Raw genomic sequence first — 21,370 nt, forward strand, 5'->3', positions numbered from 1 at the left:
TATAGATTCAAAACCTAAATGTGGTGGTGTTTTTTCTTTCAGAATTAGTCGCTATATTTGCTCAAGAGCTCACAAGGAGCATGTCCTCTGTCCTAATCAATTTATTTCAGTAAAATAGGGTGGGGCTACTTCAACGTGTATTTTGTATACAGAAATGTTGCTATTAGATAGTCAACAGTAAATGGATGGAAACACCATTTTACCATCATTCTTGTTCGTGTAGCACAAATAGCCTTTTCTTTTGTTGCCATAGGAAAATTTTGGAATATTTATTTCTCTTGTATATGGCAAGTTTAGTTTATTAACAAGGAGATGCTGGTTTCTAACACTAGGTGCAATTTTCTAAGGATAGGATTACTGAAGGGGACAGAAAAGTAATAGGTATTTCTTTTCTGTTTCTCTGCTTGCGTTTCACACTTGACAGCACTCCATGCATAGTCCATTCAGCTTTTCCCCTGGGTAGCCAATCAATAAGGCAGTTTCCTTTGCTGTTTGAGTCTTTCGCGCAATGACAGAGAAGAAAAGCATTCCAGAGCGTAGGAAAACATGCATATAAGCTCACAAATATTGACAGGAAGACTCAAAGGCGTATGAGCTATCAGAAATTACAACTCTGTAGAAGCTACACGCTAGGCATGTCCAGAGTACAAGGCGAGGGCGGTGGTGGTATCTGCCCACTACCCTGCCTTCCTACTACAGGTATAATTCATGGGTTAACACGTTTTGGAGAGGTGAACCCAATTCCCATGTTTGTTAATAAAACTGGTGGAATATTTGCTGATTTTTAAAAGTAGTGTTAATATGGAGTCCTACCTGCTCTCTTTGCTTTCTCTCATGTCTTCACTTTGTCGATACCACAGTGTTTGTCACGGTACACGCTTTGCCAGTGCAATTGTGTGTAAATGTATAAAATCATAAAGGAGGAACTGTCTTCACGTTCTTTGTTCTACAGTGGCTATTAACACATAGTATAAGAAAGTTATGATATCACTTTCAGTCCTTGATGCCACTGTATTAAAAATGTTGGTGATACCGGTAATAAACATAATAACCTCCTGCTGTTCATAGAACCTGAGTCCAAAAAAAAGACTTCACAAGATAATCGAGTTTATCCATTTGTCCCAAGACAAGTCAATCACCTTTAAACACATGCTTTTCTGATGTCTTCTTGAAAGCCATGGGTGATGGGGATTCCACCATCGCTCAAGGCAATCCATTCTCATGCTTCACTCTTGTCCTAGTCAGGAGTTTTTCCACTCAGGAAAGTGAATCTCGCTTGTGGGACTTCCTACACCAACTTCACTTCTTCTCACCCTGATCCTCACTTGCAGTCTTTGCGTGTGGAGCGCGGGCAGCTTCACGCTGTTGCTGCGAAGCGCTGAGGGCCCGCGCTCCGGGGGCACGGTAAGGAGGAGGGGTGCAGCGGCCCTTGGGTGGCCGTAGGGCCTGTTGCAACCCCTTCCGAAACGAGCCGTTTCATACTCTCTCCCCTGTCGCCGCCTCTCATAAAACACTGTCTTCTGAAATAAAGTGTGTGCGCGGGTGTCACTATTTTTATTTTTCCCTTCTACCGGGAAAAAGGGGGCTTGTTTTTTCGCGGAGGCTTCCCGGCCCTGCCCGCGGAGGCGGGGGGGTGTGTCCGCGCCTCCCCCTCGCCGGCTCTGGCCGCTGCCTGCGGCGGGGCTCGCCCTCCGCACTCCCACGCCTCCAGCTATCGCGGGTGGCGGCCCCCGCGCCGCGCCCGCCCGCTCCCCCTCGCCTCCCCGGCTCTGCAGCAGCGGCTTCAGCGCAAGGCGAAGCCCACACAGCCGCTCCGGTCCGCCCCTCCTCCGGTCCGTCACGCTCGGCGGCTCCTCCGGGAGGCTCCTCGCTCCCTCCCGCAGCCTCACGCCGCGAGCAGGCGGCAGCGGCAGCGGAGGGGAGGGGAGGGAGCCGGGGACGCCCCGCAGCCCGGCCGCGCCGCGGCTCTCCACCGCCTGCCCCGCCGGTAAGTGATGCTCCGGGCCGTCGGGCGGCTGCTCCCGGCAACTTCCGCCCCCCCCCCCCCCCTTTTTTTTTGCATGCTTGCGGCGGTGGAGGACTTCAACTTTTCCACGGGACTCATAGGGGGTTTTCTCACCGGGGAGGGGGGAGAGCTCTCTTCGGGGCAGGTCGAGCGTTACAGGGAGCGCGGGGTTCCCTCGCATCTCGGCGCTGAGCGGGAGCAGTCTTCGCTCGGCTGCTGCTCACTTCAGCTTTTCCCAGAGCTCGGTCGCTCTTTTGCACAGAGAGAGCAGGTTGCACAGATCCGAGGCGGTGTGAGCGTCTAATCTCTGCTTTTGAAGCTGACTGGCATATTAAGGCTGACAGAACTTTTGCTCGCTAGGGGAGCAAAAACCAGGGATGCTGAGGTTCGCAGACTCGGGATGTTTGAAGAAGACAAGCTAGCAGATGTCCTAGCGGTAAGGCTGGTGAGGAAAATCAAAGAAGCAGGAAGAGTGTCGAGAATCCAACTCCTTAGGGAACCGACACTTTCTAAGATGCGTTTAGAAGGGAACAGGCAGGATTTCAGATCCTGCAACAGAAAAGGAAAAAAAAAATAAACAGTTTAAGTACTTTTGAAAACTATATTGCTTTTCTCACTGTAGGTTGCCTTCAAGGATCATAACTCACGTTGACTGTGTTGGGAGAATGGTTTAGCATTCATAACCCATAAGGGGGAGGGGAGACTCCCTTCCTTACAGCTTCAGGAAAGGACTTTTTCAAAACAGACTAAGTTACTGCTTTCCTAGTGCTTTGGGGGTTTAGATCCCAAGATGCCTCCAGCAGTATATGGGGAGGAGAGTGTAGAGAAGTCACCGTGGGGAAAATTATAGTTCAAGTCCCAGGTTTAGGAAAAGCCATGGGATGGTGAGGTTTTTTGAGGCAACCCCCATCTAATTTAAAGAGGCTTGCAGGGGAAAAGGGCATAAGGGATGCAAAGAGGAAGAGGAGCTCGTCTGGCAGCCCTGCAGGGAGGAAGGACACCCCAGGGACTGGAGGGCCGGGTGACACGAAGGTAATTGAGCATGGAGGTCACTGATGAGTCTTGAGAGCCTAATCGTGCAAAGCACTGTGGGCGCAGTGCAAGTGGGGGGCGAGGGTGGGAGCTGAGTCATGCTGGCTGGGGCGGCCATGGCACATCTGTACAGAAAGGGGGGCCCAAGGAGGGAAGGAAGAGATGAGGAAGAAGCATATAAAGATAGGCGGGGAGGAGAGAGATCGTGTCATCGAAAGATGCTGAGATCATCCAGAGACTCCTCCGTGATTGATAGTATCCTGCTCTCCTTCCCGTAAAGGGTTAGGAGGCTGATGAGTGTATCTCTGATGGGGGGGGGGGGGGGGGGGCGGATTGCAGAGGTTAGTACAACACAAGGGAAACCTACTCAGACAAACACAGTTGATACTGCTGGTACTTGGGCTGCATTGTACTGCAGTGCAGGGAGCTCACAGCAACTTCTGCCTTAGGAGAGGGAGGGAGAAGCTGAACTGATCGGTAGAGGTGGCACAAACTATACCAAAAATTACTGCTTTGCCAGGGAATTGCAGATAGAACTGGAAGTAGAGCTGTAAGGAGATTTTGGAAGGAACTTCCTGATGAATTTACAATTAACCACAAAGGATTTTAGGATGAAAAACCAACAACCAAACCAAATAAAGTTCTTTGATTAGAATAATTGTAAATGGTATACTTCTGTTACAAGTGGTTTTCCTCTGAGCTCCCTATGGGAAAGATCCCTGTTTTAACTATGCCGTCTGTCCTCCTGAATTATTGAAGTTTTACAATGGATCTTCTTTTCATGGATTGAGGTCCCTGTGGGAATGGAAATTGCCATTGCACTGTTTTGTGCAATATTCATAGTTTTCCCTGTAATTAAGCATTTATTCAGCATTTTCACAGAGAACAAGGTACTGTGGTAAACTGGAGACCCCATTCCTTCCCTCTCACCTGGCCATTTTCTGCTATTTTACTGAATGATAATATGCATTAAATATTGCTGTTTTGGTGTGTGTTTTTTTATTTTTATTTTTATTTTTATTTTTTTATCTGTTTCTATAATGTGAGAGCAAGAAGCATTGCTTTTCTGTATGCCAAAGAAATGCAGAATTTGCTAAAATATAGTCATAGTAAGTTCTGAGTGGACTTTTATTTATATTTGGAGGAAAGCTTTGCATAGGCCAAATATTGACAAAAAGACAGTCTGTCAATTAAAATTATTGACACACATTGAGCCTCCAAACATTTTAAAATGATACTTGAAGAAAAAGAAGAAACAATCATTTAATGCTTATATTTCTGAAGCTGTGTGCCTACTGCTTATTCAATAACAATGACCCTGAATATCAGTGGTACAGACCAGACATAGACTTTCTCTGATGGCAACTTGATGTAAAATCACATAATTACATTCTGGAAAAACAGATTTGTATTTGGCCAAATGAGATCAAAGCAAGTGTTTTCTGATTATATATTTGTGAAATCTAATTAATTTTTAATAATAGTAAAGCAAAGGTGTTAGGTTTTTCCTCAGTTCTGAGCAACATGGAAGAAACATGTTTGCAACAAAGGAAAATCACATGAAGCATTCAGTTATGTTTGCAAAACATGGTGTTATCAGGTGACAATGTGAAACCTATAATTGAGTTTATGTGTACCTGAGTGTATAAGCTTGTATAAGTTGCTTGCAGTAATGGCGGATTTTGAGTTAATTTTTTTAAATTATGTGTTCCAAAGCACAGAGGACAAACGTTTGTCCATAGTGGTCCTGATCATCCTGTTAAAATCAGTGTGAATAGTATTGTAGATCTCAGTGGGAGCCAGATGAATCCAGCTATATAATTTTCTAGGGGTTTTTGTATGAAAATAGTATTAATGAAGATATTTCACATTCTCAGTCATATAAAAGTTGTTTCAGCGTCACAGGCAGATCACTTGGGCTGTGTGTTGCTGTGAATCTTTGCAACCCATATGCATGACAGGATGCATATCAATGCTTGTTTAAACAAAAGCTCATCAATTAGATTAAATGTGTTTGCAAACCTGTGATAGGGAGCCCACAGCTGCTGCCACCGCCTTCGTATTATGTAGTGCATAACATTTTCCTCTTAAAACAGAATGGAGTAATTTTAAAAATTATTCAGAGGACTGGATTTAGAGTTTGTCTTCTTTGAAGTGTCTGTAGGCAGTAAAATGGAAAAATTAATTGAAAGTATGTGCAAAGTATTGACACTGGGAGGGAAAAGGTAGTTAAATTTTTCTTTTAAATTAGCAAACTGTTTCAGTTTTAAGTTAAATGTGATATATTCTCTAGTAAGTATGTTACAGAACATGGTGGGCCTTTTTGTCCATAAAACACTGGTTGATAGCCTCGTAGGCTTTTAATGTATCTTTGATTTTGTGTATTGCTCTGTGGTTTTTCTAGAGACATTCTAAACGTACAGAGTACCTATTCTCCTGTAAATATATATGTTGCTGGTCTGTGATATGTTAGTCAGGCTTGGTTTCAAATTACTATTTTTATGTCAGTAAGAGATAAATACGTGTGCATTAAATACAATCAAATGCAAATTTCTTTAGCGTGATTATTATTGAAGCTGGTGTCCTTTTATTAAAAAAACAAACAGAGAGGGTAAAGCAATGCTGAGCACGTCCTTTCCTTCTCTGCGGTTCAAACTCTCAGTCACTTTCCCACCCAGAGAGGCTAATAAAAGTTTAAATGTTGCAGACACAACAATAAAATTGCTTAAGGTATAATACAGTGTAATATGGTTAAGGTATTGTAACATCCTTTCATTTTTAAGACTGAATTCTTACCTCTTTTTGTCTGCATTTCCGCTGACCAGCTGCTGACAGTAAAGACTTCCCATGCATCAACAAAGCGTCAGAGACTTTCATGATTAGGTGGGAATTCCATCCAAATATTTCTAATTCAGCTAAAAATGCACCATATTGAAAACACGAACGACACCTACCGTGTAATGTAGCTGTTTCAGCACACAAGGCATATGGCTTTATATTGATTTGAGAGTCATGAAAAATACGGTGTTGCTGCAGCTTCATGTTTCCTTACCAGCAGCAAGATTTTTTTAAGATAAAGCAGCATGCCTGTAGCTGGCTCTCTTCTCAGCAGGTTATTTTTGTGGTCATGGCTGTGTGGGTCTAGTTACTTGCTTTGTTCTAGGATAGTAGTCTGTGTCTCACAAGCATGCCTAGATTTTTGACTGAAAATCCGCATTACAATGAATACAGTTGGTAACAGCATTAAAGCATCCTGCAGGATTTTTTTCTCTTTAATGATCATATGAGTTTTTGTATAGGGAAAAGCTTCATGCAATATATCATGGAAACTAATTATTTAGAAATACAGGTGACCATGGAACTGAGACGTGACTTTGCTCATAGCATCTCATACGGCCTCTGGGTCTTAAGTGGCACCATTTTCATACCCTATAGACCTGGAGCATAAACTTCCCTTTCTGTGAGAGTAACAGTGCTAATGCCAAGAAGCTGGTTTTGCAAACTGGATTCCACCCTTTCCCCCCCTCTCCTGCGCCCCAGCCGTGGCAGGTTTTGCTTTTATCCGGGAATCCCAGCCCTTGTCACAGCCTTACAAATGAAGCGTTCTTCTGAACTGCTCCTAAGGCTGAGAAATGAGTGATTCCTTGGAGCAGCACTTCCAGCTGGAAGTCACTGCTCTCTAACATGTAGCTTGTTGTTGTTTCTCTTTTATCTCTGTGGCATTCTTGAAATCCTGCCTATTGGACAGCTGATGGTATGTCTCACATCCTTGCCATCTACAAAAATGGGACAAAACACATATTTATTTTCATTAAAAAGGAACACACTTGAAAATTCCATCACAAAATATATCCAAGCACCAAACAATAAAGATAAGATCAACAGTGTATTTTTCCATTTCCTGATCATGTTGAAAGCTCTCTGCAGCGCACTTGTGATATCTTTCTTGTGCAGATATGAAGGCACCAAATACTATTTGGCATTTTCCTTTTTAACTCTGAAGCCAACAAAGTAAATTGCTTGGTACAGACTATGGAAAATCCTATCGTGATGGCTCGTTAGCACTTTTTGAGGGGATTTATGGATCTGTGAATGACTGGGGTGCTTTTTCATAAGTCATACAAGGCTGAAAGGAAAGGTAAGAGCAAGTGTTACCATGGTCTCTTATGAGTCTAGAAAATGCATGTTCTTGATTTTACAGAGCAAAGTTCTCCTCAGTTTTTACTGAGCTGCATTTGAGCTGGTTTTAATAAGTTAAGAGAAGATAATTCTAAATGTAGTAGGTGAAGGTACCAGTGTTAACGTTTCACGTGTTTTGGCCTCCTACTTTTCATATTGGCATGTAGCTGTGCAGTTGACGGTGGCTTTTGCTTTTGTTTTCAGTATTCTTCTTGGTGTCTAGACATGACCTCTTGTGAGCAGGACTCACTGCCTCTCTTCGTGTGTAGCTGATACACAGACTGCCACTGACACCAGATTCACTTATCCTTTTAACATTATTTCTCAGCCTGTGAACAGCACCTTATTTTCAGGTAACTCAACTGTTATTTTCTCTCAGCTTTGTTAAACAAATCAAGTCTAGCAATAGGGAGAGTATCAGAGGAATATGCACTTAGTGATGTAAGACATATAACTAACAAACACATTACTGAGGCTGCAAATTTTATAAAGGTGATCTGTTCAGAAAAAGAAAAAAAAGAGTATTAAGGCTTGTGGGAGTCTCTGCTAATGCAGAGTGGAGTCTGTCTTTCCCTCAGGATGCCGTCTCATCGTTGTCTGCAGTATACTGTAGACATAATGAAGACGTTTAAAATAGTTAGTGTCTGTTGCAGTCTAGTACACCAGTATGATGCTCTGAACCACAGACATGCTTGAGGTTATCCTACAGTGTGGACTGTGATGCGGATAGATTGCCCTCTATTCAAAGCTAACTAGTTTAAAACTTGCAAGAACGTTTCTGTACAACACTGCTGCAGTGCAAAAAAATAATGGAATAATTTACATTTTACGGGACTCCTTGAACTCATTTCATCCAGTCCCCTTCTAAAAGCAGGGCCAACTTTCATAGTTAGATTGGGTTGCTCAGGGCCTTGCCCAGTCAAAGTTTGAATATCTCCAGGTTTGGGGACCCCAAAGCTGCTCTGTGCAACCATTCCCATGCTTCACCAGCGTCATCATGACGAATTTCTTCCTTATAACTAGGTGTCGGAAGGGGGGCAAAATTGGACATAGTAATCTGGATGTAGAGGGGAATAATTACTGCAGGTAAAACTCTTGGCAATGCATCCCAGGATGTAGTTATCCTTCATTACCACAGGGTACACTGTGGTGTATCACAACCTAAGTTAAAATGGGGTCCCTTTGGCATAATACTGGCATTGGTACAGAGGCTCTGATTTTTCTTGTAGAAAGCATTTCCCATTATCTCTTAGAAAGATGTTACTGTGCATGATTTTTGAAGTGTGGTAATAAATGAAAAATATTTTGAGACATGACTGCCTATAAACGGCATGAAGGTAAGTGTCGCACTGAGCTATGAAGTATTATGTTGGGGCTCAAGTGTCAGTTAACAAAGATGTCCTCCACAGGTGGCTTCACCTCAGTTGTGAGAGGAGGGAGACCACAGATTATTACAGATCTACATACATACATACATATGTTGACTAGTTTAGGTCCCAGTACTCCCCACTGTAATTCAAATGAGGTGAGTGGAATTGCATTTAATGGGAATTTGGCTAAGAATCTGTCAGTCTAGAGGTTTTGTTGGAGAAAAAGAGCTATATAAGTCATTAATCTTTTTTTCTCTGATAATTATTTTCTTTTTGATTTTAAATAGTCTTAACTGCATTGATAAATAAATAAGCATTTGACCAGAAAATTTGTACCTTCTAAGATTCCATGTATCCAGAAATATCTAAAATTTTTATTTAAATAAAACCTACAGAGTTAGCCTTGGCAGATACTGTCATGTTAATTAGCATGGAAAAATTCAGATGGATGTGTTTGTCAGTACCATAAATAAAAAAATCGCATGTTTTCTTTGTGGGTGTATACCTACCTTATAAAACCTTGTAAAGGTTATAAAGGCATACCTTCAGCTTTAAAGAGAAAAACCTATGTTTTCTGTATGTACCTTTTAATCCTTTTGTAGTTGTTTATTATGCCTAAAAGGACTATAGTTGAAAATGACCAAAGGAAAAAATGACTTTTAAAGGAATTAAAAGCCTTTTCCCATATATTTTATGCATTGCGCACTATTTAATATGTAGCTGCTCTCACAGATTTCCCCCACATATCCTCTGACTTAGAAGGGTTGTGCACTCACATGGATCTGAAGTAAAAACAGGAGAGAGGAGACCATGAAAAAACAAAGCTACATATATTGTGGTAGTAATGTCACAAAAACTGGTAGGAAAATCAGTGGTGTATCTGCAATCACTTTCAAATACTTTTTAAAACAGAGTGTTCCAGTTGATGGCATCCCTTTAGTTCCATTTATCATCATGGTCTTATCTAGCCTCATTAGAATTTATGAAGTGTTGCTCCTATCAGTTGCACAATTTGACTATTTACATGTTAAATTCAGAACAAAGCTTTTCCTTATAGCATAACCTCTATATGGAGTGAGTAGTCAGAAGAATAAATGTTTTGTAGTACTCCAGTTTTTAAATGTTGGTATACACAGTGTAAATGAGGAATGTTATTTGGTTTTGTGAATGTATATACATACTTACTGTGTTAAGAACAGAAAAATATCAAAGCAAATCACACTCTGATTTAAAAAACTATACATCTTCTGTAAGGGTACGACGTTCGGATTTCTAAATGAGTTTAGGTCACTACCTTTGCCTATTGAGGGGATAATCCCTGTGGGCAACAGCAAGTGTACACTTACAGTGCATTCTTTGGTGTTCTAAACTATCAAATAGATTCCTGAGTTTAATGTATTTCATAGGGCTTTCCAAGGTGGGTAGGCCAAGACTGATGCAGCAGAAATTCAGCCCACTTATTGGGAAAACCAGAAAAGCCTTATATGTTAGTCTTTGATAATTTCTTTGGTCCATTTAGCTGGAATACTAATTCATTTCCAGTCTTCTTCTTGCCTTCAAATGAAGTCCTGAAAAGAAAAAAAGAAACAGCTTGGACGTGGAGAAGTGAGGATGCTTTTCCTAGAAAACACAAAAAGGTGGTGTGTTAGACACCATATAGGAACATCTAGCACTTGTCTGCTAAAAATGAGTTCAATTTTGTTTACTTTTTGTTTCTTCAGATAAAATTCCATGTCCAGTTCACATCTGAACTTGGGAGAGTCCAAGCACCTATTAATTGTAAAGCTCTTAAAAGTTTTGCTTAGTACGTGGTGCTAAGGATCTGAGCCATCTTCTACACCATAGATGCACTCCTTAAACTTTGAGTATCTAAACAGAAATATTTAGGCCCATATTTATAATCATAAATATCATGGCCTTTCAGAAACCCTGGAAATTCTCACACTAGAAGACATATTCCAGTTGAATGCAGTAGATACCTGTATTAAAAAATAATTATCAGGCCTTGTACACCTTGAACAACCAAACAATAGCAAACTCCCAGAGATTAAAAGATAAGCCATCAGGGTAGTTCTGTGTATTTGCTTAGAAAAACTACAAAATGGGGGGGAGGGAGGGGAACCGCTAACCAATTGTCTAAACACGTTTTAGCAAATAGATGTTTAGAAAATGGGTGTTAATTGGCTAAAACACATTCTTGTCAAAGACGATTATTTATTAGGTCCTATATGGAACAGAACAAAACTTGCTCCTACCTTAAGAACCTCAACAGCTAAAATCAAAATTAACAAAACATAAACATCTCATATGGTGTTTGCTGGAGTTATGGCTTGCCTCTCCACTGTCTGTCCATGACCATGTCTGTCCATAGAGAAAGTAGCTGTCCAAGATGTGGCACTACTCAGTAGTAGTCTAGAAGCAACCCTAATGCTTTTGTACTCGTCACCTTACCTCCTCAAGGCACCTTTGTCTGGAATGCTGCTTGTTTTGGACTAGCTTCCTGTGTAGAAATAAAGAGAGTCCTGGAAATTCTCTTTCCGTTCACATTTATTCAGTGGTTAAAACAATGAGCTTTTTTTTCTGTTGTAAGATAGCATTACGGTTTTGATTGCAAAACTGGAACAACCAATAAAAGTAAAGCATCAAAAAGAAAAATACTGGGAATTTCTCTGAGACATCTTTTGACTGAAGTGACTAAGGACCAACTCAAGAGTAACCTATTCAGGGCGCTTTGCTCTATTGTATCAAAGCCATTATTTGGCTTATCAATCACTTCAGAAAATATTAGTGTACTTCGATTTGTGAAAATTCGGGAAATGTTTCTCAAATCCCTGTCTGGGATTGAAATTCATAAAACCTTTGAGTAATGGTTATTTATCATATCTGGCTCACCCTCTTGCCTAGGAAGATGACTGAATTGCCTCCTGTGTGATGTTCGCTTTCCCACACAGCATGACAAACTTTCTATGACTTCATAATAACTTAAAAATGTTAAGTATCATCTTCCTTCTCAATTTTAAAGTTTCAGTTTCATTCCAGCTACAGTTTCATGACAGAAAACTACCAAAAGTCAAAGAATTAATTTCAGTTCTTTTTTTTTTTTCAGTATTTAGTGAATGTTTATATCATTCACGTGGTCTTGGAGCACAATATAGAAGATTTCTTCCTATGACCAGCTGTACAAAACAATTAAGTAAAATGGCACTCTGGTGCCATTCTACTTAATCATTTAGTAGATGGGAAAACTGTTTCTTCCAGGGAAGTATCTCTGAGAAGAACAAATTTTTACTGGAGAAATTGCTCGCTAATTTCTGTATTATAGTAACAAATGAGTATGGTAACTCCCTGCTCCATAGTCCAAAGGAAGAAAATCTATTTTCCAGTATTTGGAAAACTATTGCAAACCAACTTCTTTCAATCTTTTGGTGGTATGACTGCTCTCTAAAGTAAATGTTGCTAGTAGAAATCACCAAAGAGTAATTTTATTTTGTATATTTGCTGAAACATGAGTAACTCAAGGGTATGACCTGAAATGTGCATAACATCCCACTTGATGTTTTAAGGGATGTGTGTTATTCTGGTACGGATAGGAAGAAAATGTTTGCTAAGTGTTCTAGGCTTCCCTAGTACTTGGTCCATGTACAGTCTTTCAGAATAGAACAACTAGACCCTTCATCTGATGAAGAAAGACACTGACAGACTGACAGTCTAGCAGGTGGTTGGGGCACACAATACGTAAGGAGAGGCTGTGGGTTTGCTCAGCTGGGAAGAGATGGCCAAAGGAAGATGGGAGGATCTAATTGCTGTCTTCCATCATCTAATGAGTGATTAGAAAGAAGATGGAGTCAGGAAACGGAGTGGAAATTTGAACAAGATAGAAGGAAGAAATTCTTCACTCTGTGGGTGGTGAAGTACTAGAGTAGGTGCACGGGAATGCTGTGGCATCTCTGTTCTTGGAGACGCTCAAAACTTGCCTAGACATGGCCCTGGGCAACCCGATCTAATTTTGAGGCTAGCCTGGCTTTCAGCAGGAGCCTGGAGTAGAAGACCTCCAGAAGTCCCTTTACACCTTCAGTATTCTGTAATTCTACTGATATGAGGGACTACTGGTATAAAAACTATGTACTATTGAAAGTTAATAAATCATGGAATTCAGTCTCCCTCTCCTGTGGGCCCTTCTACTCATGTCAGAATAGTATCTGGCCAAGATAAGGGCCTCTTTTTACAATTGCTTACAAATTCACAAGATGTACACCTAGGAGTGAAGAATTTACGATCTGAGACGGAATTTGATTACTAACAGCAAAATACTCCATTCTGTTAAAATGTATTCTGTAAAATCTCTATTATTTGGCTAGAAATTCTTGTATTGGCACAGACTGAGAGGCAAAATGAAGATAATTACCTTGATAAAAAAATTGGTTTAGCTGATAAATGAGGTTATTTGCTCTATTCTTAAAGGGCCAAACTGTAGAACTGCTGAATCATTTAATTCTCTATTTATTTATGGAGATGCAGTAGCTCATAGTGTCAGCTCATAGCTGGCAATGATTTGACTTTCCAGCCACTTTTCTCTTCCTGGGGAGTTGTACTTGGGAGTACATGGAGATGATTTGAGTAAAAGTTACTGCACTTTATAATTAAATACAGTTATTCCAAGGCTGAAATAATAAAATATGTTGAATAAATCTCGCACAGGATCAGAAAACATGGAGACTGTAAGCCGTTTTTTACCAGTCTAAGCTGCTTTGTGCTGGTGCTTGCTCATGAGATACAAAGTTTACCTGCAGTATCCAAATTCACATCTGACAGGCATAGTTAATTCTGTCCTTTTCTTGGAAACTCGTAAGGGTTTTTGCATGCTGGGCTACTGAGTTTTTCCTGACTTGTAGGGGCACAAGAGCTTTGGCATATTTTCCTTGAGATTGTCTCATATGATTTAACTTAAAAATAATGCAGTCGGGTGCACTATTTCATTTTCACCAATATTCACTTTTACTAGCTCTGTGGCCAGTGTTGTACAGAAGCAGATTGTGAGAATTCAAAACACAGATATATCATTCCTAAAAAACATCTAGTGGAGGTCATTCCCCCTGCATTGCCCACCCCTGAGGCTGGGTGATTTACAGGAGTGCTTTCTTGTAGTTTGTGCACTTATCTCCAATCCCAGAGGAGGGTAGAAGAATACATTGCTGTTCTTACAAATATTTTTCTGTATATATAGTCTAATTGATTGCAATAGGATTGTTTATATGAATTTTACTCAAGTTCTTGCACAATAAGACCACTTGGCTGATAAAGTGGAAATCTTGTGGCAAATAAGTGTTGCCAGTGTAAGTCCCTGCCAGGAGACAGGTAGGAAATGGAACAGAATTACCAATTAAAACTTTTTCAGTCAAACGTTGATGATTCTTTATTAAATGTGTAATGTGCTTTTGGGTCAATTTTATTTCTGGTTATTGGGTAAAAATGTATTTTTCCTAGTTGGGAGAAATGGTTTCATATTGTACTTCTTACACATGAAATAAATGGAAGCCGTTATGTATGTCTGTATTTCAATATCTAGTAACAGGAGTGAGCTACAGGTTCTAATACACCACCTTCCTCCACTCCTGTGACTGGGAAAACTAATTTCTGTGAGCAGAAGTGTTCTGTCATTGGCTGAACTCTAAGCCAGCAACTTTCTTTAAACTATGGCTTTTGTTAAAATATTAAATTCAATTTTATTTAATATTTTACAATAGTGGAAGTAATAATTCTGTGATGCCTTTGGTCTTTAATATTCTACTAATGTGCATTTTTAATTAGGAAGCTATTTTAGTTCAATACAACTTTCTGAGCAAGTGTATGGCATAGCTGGAATAGGGCTGATACAAAGGGAAATGTTGCTTTACTTCATAAGGTCTTTGCAAACATGTTGAGGTTTTTAAAAAGATCCAAGTAAGCATTAAAAATACAATTAAGAAAACCTGTTACCTGCTGGTTTAACAGTGCTATAACAGCATAGAACGCAAGGTTTGCATACTGTGCATGTGAACTGTGCCACTGAAAGTTGTGGAGGGGTCAGGAGAGGAAGAGCACATGCAGTGGACAGAAAGCCATACTGATTCAATTTCCTGTGAAATTTTGGATTAAATTAGAAACTGCCTGTCCTTAACGGGATTGTCCCTTGCTCTAGAGGTGCAAAGCACTGAACATTGCATCAGCTATACAATCTGCAAAACTGTTTTCAGTCAAAGCTGATACACATATATTGAAGGAACTAAGCACTTAATCAATGTGATGTGTATCCTGAGGCCACCACAATGTGATGCTTTTAAAAAGCAGGCTATTAGGTGAGAACTAATTGGCTGATGAAGCAAGAATTTCTTTTCTAAAATTGCTTTGCTTATTAAGTTTAAACATTTATGACATCTGGTTGTTTTTCTGTTTTTTTTTTTTTTCTAGAAAAGAAAAATTACTTTTAGAGCTTCGTTGCTGTGTTTTACTGGGACATAATTTGTTGTTTATTTTGCCTACTTTGCAGCTATGCCTCTACACACACACAAGTGAGCTGTTTCTTCTTATACTCTCTTCATCCTCCCCCAGCCACAGAATAGGCAAGAGACCTGCTTGAGGCATAAGACTCATTTCCCTTATTAGTCAGTTGGCACTGGTGGCCTACAGATAATTTTCTGTCCTTGAATCAAAAATATTATGTGATATGACTCATCCAGGACCCCCACCATGGGTGGGTAAGGGGAGTCTTAATGTTTCTTCTGAATAAGAAAAGTGATAATAATAGGCCAAGCCTGAAGAGAAAAAAATGGAAATGCATATAAATGCCCATTAGTAAGGTGGAACATTTAAAGAGTTTGCTGCCCAGGCATGAGGGTAAATGAGAACCCACTGGAACAGCCTGTCAAGTGTGAATAGTGGTCCGTCAACGTGCTTTGTGAGTGTGTGCAATTGAGGTGCCGATAAGGGGACAGTCTGCCTTATCTGTGGCATTCCGGGGACATTATTGATGTGGCATTGCTTCCCTGATTCACTACTACTAGCAACGTCTTCGGTTACACAAAAAGCACATGTGAATGTGGTACCATTATGCAGGCTTTTGTACTTGATTACTTGCTGAAGAGCCAGGATTAGTTTTTTCAAGGGCAATATCAATCAAAGAGCCAAAGTGCAAAATAGGGATAATGATTACTCAAGTTGAAAACAGAAATTCAAGGAAAATTACTTCAGAACACAGCTGGGCTGAGATGGTACCTTATTGACCTTTGCAGTGTCAGAGAGCAAGAACATTGTTGCTATAAGTCTAGCAAAGGTAAAACTAAGCCCATTAAAAACTTAGAGCAATTCTTACTTCTTGGGGAGTGTATGGTTTTTAGGGAATAAGCCAGTCTGAGGTTAGACTTCAGGAAATTACCAGATACTTTTTATTTCGTAACATGTATTCTTGACATGTTTTTTGCTTTCCTGACTGTCAAGTGCTCTGAACATAGCCAATATTCCATCTTTTAAAACATGGAGGTAACATGAAAAAATAAATGAGGCTGCTGTGTACTCTCTTTCTCTTAATGGTTTGATTTTTCAAATCGTATTGAACCTTGGGGGTTAGAAGAAAACCATTAATATGACTGTGTAGCTCCTATGTGCTACAGTCCACATTACTATTAAAAACAAGTACTTCTTTTAGCAGGAAGACATACAATAAGAAGCAGGGATTTTTTCATTATTAAGCAACTATTGCTCATTTTTCAATCTGTAAAGAATCATTCTGACTTTTTTTCCCATGTTTTTATTCCAGTTCCTTTTCATGAAAACCCTTCTAAGGTGAATTAAGAAAGGAGAGGAATTCATACATTCAATTTCAGCAACTGGCAGCAGTAGTATGTCATCCTCCCTTCAGGACTGCGAGGTTACAGTTTTTCTTAGTGTGCTCCAAACCTAAGACTCAACCAACTTAAGACTTTTGACACCACTTCCTCCAGAAAATGTCTAATTGCTCCTACTCCTGTCTTTATATATGATAGAACAGATCCTGCTTTGATAATATTTCTAATATGCTATTTGAGTGGCAGCACAGGAAATCAAACCTGTGGCCCCCAAGCACACCAGCATAAACAAAGATCCTGTTCTTTCAGCCTTCTATCCTTTCAAGGGTTTCTTTCAATGACGTTTTCTTCCTTGCATATTCACTCATGATGTAAAAAATGATGAATTGCTATAAATCCATAATCCCAGTTAATGTTAAAAGTTGTGCAGAATTTTGGTTGTTTCTTACCTGTTCTTAGCATGCACTCCTAGGAAACTGCTGAAGATAATTGCTCCATAAAAGGTGGGTCATGTTCATTCCAAATCCCACTGGCTTCAGTGTGAGTGTTTTAATTAATTCTAATCCAATTCCAAAAGTTCACCCTTAATGTCCCTTGCAAACAGCCTCTTCAGACTTGAAGAATGTGTTGCTGCTTCTTGTAGCAGAACAGAAAAATGAGATCACAGACAGATAACAGAGCCTTGATGCTAAAACTGGCAGTTTGGCAGCTGAAATGCTGTGTGTGCTACCCACATCTCGCCAGAAAGGAGTACTAAGCCAATGTCTGTTTGACTTGCTACATATGCCAGAAGTGAGCTTTCTACTAGCCATTCTGGTAACAGCTATAATCAGTGCTTGCTAATGAAAAATATTGCCACATTTTCCAACGTATATCTTTCTCTGGCTGTTACCAGAGCTCTTCTAGATGGTAGTTTTGGTCACAACAAGCCTCATAGTTTTGGGTATACTGTTCTGTATGGATAAAGCAGTTTTCAACCTTTTGGAGTTTAGAGATGCCTTCAGATTTTCCAGTGGAGGTAAGGAGCCATGTGTAGAGAATTTCAGCCTGCTGGCAGTAGTCTCGCTATTTGTTTTTAGTGAGCTTTTGCAGTCCTAAGGGTAGTCTGCAAGTCAGGCACATACCCTCAGGCTCTGTGAGGACACCAAGTGTCCCAACAGACCTTGTTTGCCCTGGTGAGCCTCATCTGGACCCCTCACACAAACACCTTCTGCTTGCTGGTCTGGGAGCTCTATTGAAGCTCAGGCTTCAGCCTTTCTGAGAACTGCTAGGGAGCCGCAACCGTGAGACTGCTCCAGGAGAGAAGAGAGAGCAGAAGCTGAGGGGGACCGCAGTGCAGGCAGGGCAGCACCTTTGCTGATGAAGCATGGTCCCCAGGCAGGGTGTGCAGAGATGACAAGAGCAACAGCTTTCCATCAACGGTCTGGTACTTATCAGGCAAGGTGGGGCGGTGTTATTTCCAAGACCAGTTAGGGAAATCCAGTCTGAGATTCAGGAACAGCAGGGGATAGGAGACAGATACCCTCCAGTGTAGCTCAGGCAGAGCTGGGGTATCCGGGTCTGAGGTTAAAGGGAGCTCAAGTCCATGGCAGGGCCTGTGAGTGCCTGGGATGGGTACCAGGTGAGGCTGGTCAGGGTGATTAAGGCCTATTGAGGCACTTGGGGCCCTGACAGTGAATTAAAACTCTCTGAGAGAAGAACGAAAAATAATTTCAAAGCAGGGAACTGTAGGAAGATGGTCAACTTTAGTGTTGGGTGTTAAGTGTTTTAAGAACCAGACTAAGAATTAGTCTAAGAATAAGTGGGAAGACTGAGGATCTCAGCGAATTGGAGAATTGTCCATGTCCTTAAAGCACACACTGAGAAAAAAGGCTGTCATGTGTCATTGTGCTTTAAAATAAAATAGAAATGGTTTCATACGGCAGAATTTATTTCTGAGATGTTTCAGCTCATCACACCTTGTTGCTGTGCAGAGTCAAACACAGCAGAACATTTTTTCAGGTTGGCAAGTAGGTTGTTTTCAAAATAAGCTGCAGGAAGCTTACTGAAATTGAAAAAAAATGTTCACCAGCTCTTCTGTCTTCATTTTGCTGCCTGTTCTGTGCTTTCAATGACAGAGCACTGTGTTTGTTCAATTGTGCTACCCACCTCTACATATTCTACCGAAGGGAAGAAAGCCACACTGAGGTAGTGCTCAGATTGCATAATGAACTCCAAGATACAGATAAATGCCATTTTGTCAGAGGTCTAAATTGCAGAATCTGAAAAGCTAGGGACTGCTGCATTTTCAGTACAGACTCTGTTCATCAGTTCATTATTTTAGTCTCTTTCTGTGCTCCCTTCTCATCTGATCAAATCTACCAAATAAAGGCTTCTGAAGTTTAGTGAATCGAGTAGATATATAAAATAAAAGCTACTAAAATATTCAATTTGTGATTTAATGTAAGCCACGTACCTGCAGCCAGTTGGATTTATTTACTTTAGGGCTGAAGTTTTCTTACACTTGCTGAAAAACTGCATGTGCTAAGGCACATGTGCACTGTGCAACTCGCAATAATAGTGTAATTCAGGTTAACAAACTGAAGAGACCTAATTAAATGTGTTGTCAGCAAATGTTGCAGTTTGAATATGGCTAAAACCTGAGTTTATGGGAATCTTTAAGAAGTCTTTGTTTTCCAGTGTGGAATAAAACTGTATAAACAATTTGTACAATTATAAGTCAGTGCAGCCTTAAAAAAAATGCAATTGGATTTTTAGCAGCAGCATTTATTTTTGGGGAGGTTAGAATTTCCTTTCTTAACCAGTTAAGGCCTGGAAGACAATGAGTCAGCCTTAATTATGAAAAAAGTAATTTCCACCTGAAACTGTTAAAAACCCGAGGGAGAGGTAAGACTTTATGAGTGTGCGGAATCACTTTTTTTAATGCAGCAGAACTAGCGCTTTATTTGGATATCATGTTCCATAATCTTTAATAGCCAAGGTATGTCTGAAGCAGAGGGATACATTACTGTAATCACAGGCTTCCAGTAAAACCACTGTATCTGGCACAGTGCAGAAAACAGTCCTAGGAAAACCCTAAAGGAACAGGATGAAATAGAAAAGATTGGTGTGCATCATCTGGAATACACACACAGTACAGTTTTTTCAGCAAAATAATTTAGAAAGTACCCTGTTGTTTAAGAATAACAGAGAAAAGCTAAGGTGGATGTAAAACCAAATCACTTTGTTTGCAAGAAGGAACGAAGCAGTCTTGGTTGTACTTGTACAAAAATGTTTGAGATGAATTTAGGTTTGCCGGCTACTTTTAAAATACAGTAATCTGTTCATTAACCTCCTTCCTCTTTATATGAGATTCCAACATGTATTAAGACATGTCATGAATGTTTACTTAGTCCAGAATGAAAAATAAAGTGAAACTACATAATGCTTTTAAATTTAGTTCCTACTTAAATATGCAGGAAATTTTTTTTGCTATTTATAAATCTATTTTGAAAGCACTGAAAATACATTTTGCCAAGGTACCTGTTATCTGCGTATTATCAGACTGTTTTTGTTACAGCTCTCTATGAATGTTCTTCCTGTCATTCCTGATTATAGCTGAGTTCCCATATGATGAATTTCCATGTCACAGACTCTGAAAGTCATTGTTCTTATGTGCAAGTGCACTTCTTATCAACTCTGTATTGCCTTATTCTGCATAATGATCTGTACCTGACATGCACCGCTTTTACTTCTGTAGGTAGGCAGCTTTCTATTTTGAGTTTGGATTTTTTTGAGTTGTTTTCTCTTAGACATAGTGAGTTTATGGAAATACACAAGGAAGAAATTATCTACAATTCAAAGATCAATGTGTTGAAATTACAAAATAATAATTTTGAGACCTGTTTTGATACCTGCCCATGTCAAGTTGGGCAAGTGACCTAACTTTTCTGTGCTTCAATTGCCACTATTTCAAAGCAGGAAGGAGAAAATTATTAAATACCTTGCCTGTGTAGTTTATCTAAGGTACTTGTCTAAAGGTAAATTCTTGTGCTTTTTAACATTTATAGTCTAAAGCATTTGTTATATATTTCCTGTATGTCCTAATTCATTTGCAACAAGAAACATAAAGGCTATATGTCATCTAGTTTTGCTTTTCAAAACAGAGCAAAAATAGCAGGCCCATTCACCAAAGTGACATTTTTTTGCGTTTCAAAATCACTAGAGATCAGACCTTTTGAACTACAGCAAAATCATAAAAATGTTGGCATATTTATGGCACGTGACAGGGACGTGACAAATACCTGATCCATATTTAATTATTGTTCAGGTCTGACATCTTTGCCAAATGCTTCTCCAAGATCAAATTTGTATGAAAACAGAAGACTGTTTTCCTTTTCTCATATGGGCAATGATTGTTTAACCAGTTTTAGCTAACCATTGAGTTGCGTGTGTGTATGCCACCTGTCCTCCAGAGTCTGCTGAGGTGTCCCTCTCTCTCTCTCTCATTTTCCAGACTGGATTCTGAACCTTTTCAGTTATTCTGTGAAAGATATATTTGTACATTGTCATATTCAGCACTTGACACTTAATTCTCATTTATAAAAAAGAGCTCTTCATTTAATACAGGACAATTGCATTTAAAAAAAAAGTATTAGAATAATAGAATAATTTAGGTGGGGAAGGACCTCTGGAGGTCATCTAGTCTCAAACCTGGACTTAGGTAGCTCAGAGTCCTGTCCAGTTGAGCTTTGAACACCTCCAAGGGTGGGGACCCTAGAGCTCCTCTGTGCAGCCATTCCAGCCCCACTATGAAGAATTTCTTCCTTAGAACTGGCTAGAATTCCCCTTGCTGCAGCTTTCAGCTGTTTACTCTTTTCTTTTTGTTCTTTACCTCTGAAAAGAACCTGACCCCATTGTCTCTATAATCCCTCATTAGATGACGGAATATGGTGATTAGATTCCTCCTTAAGCTGCCTCCTCTG

At 40.0% G+C, this 21,370-nt stretch overlaps 1 protein-coding gene across 2 annotated transcripts in view; it reads left to right on the forward strand.

Moving 5' to 3' along the window:
* The first annotated feature begins 1,667 nt into the window (after positions 1-1,667).
* SV2C (synaptic vesicle glycoprotein 2C) overlaps positions 1,668-21,370 on the forward strand; it is a 119,772-nt gene continuing 100,069 nt past the window's right edge. The window contains exon 1 of one of the 2 annotated variants that reach the window (XM_087742235.1): positions 1,668-1,987. The gene's annotated coding sequence lies outside the window, so the exon portion shown is untranslated. Of the gene's footprint in view, positions 1,988-7,539; positions 7,570-21,370 lie in introns of those variants that run through there. The other variant, XM_087742237.1, reaches the window with a different exon arrangement.

The sequence above is a fragment of the Nipponia nippon genome, unplaced genomic scaffold (assembly GCF_047370975.1).
Source record: "Nipponia nippon isolate SJK-2023a ecotype South Korea unplaced genomic scaffold, ASM4737097v1 scaffold_8, whole genome shotgun sequence".
NCBI lineage: Eukaryota > Metazoa > Chordata > Aves > Pelecaniformes > Threskiornithidae > Nipponia > Nipponia nippon.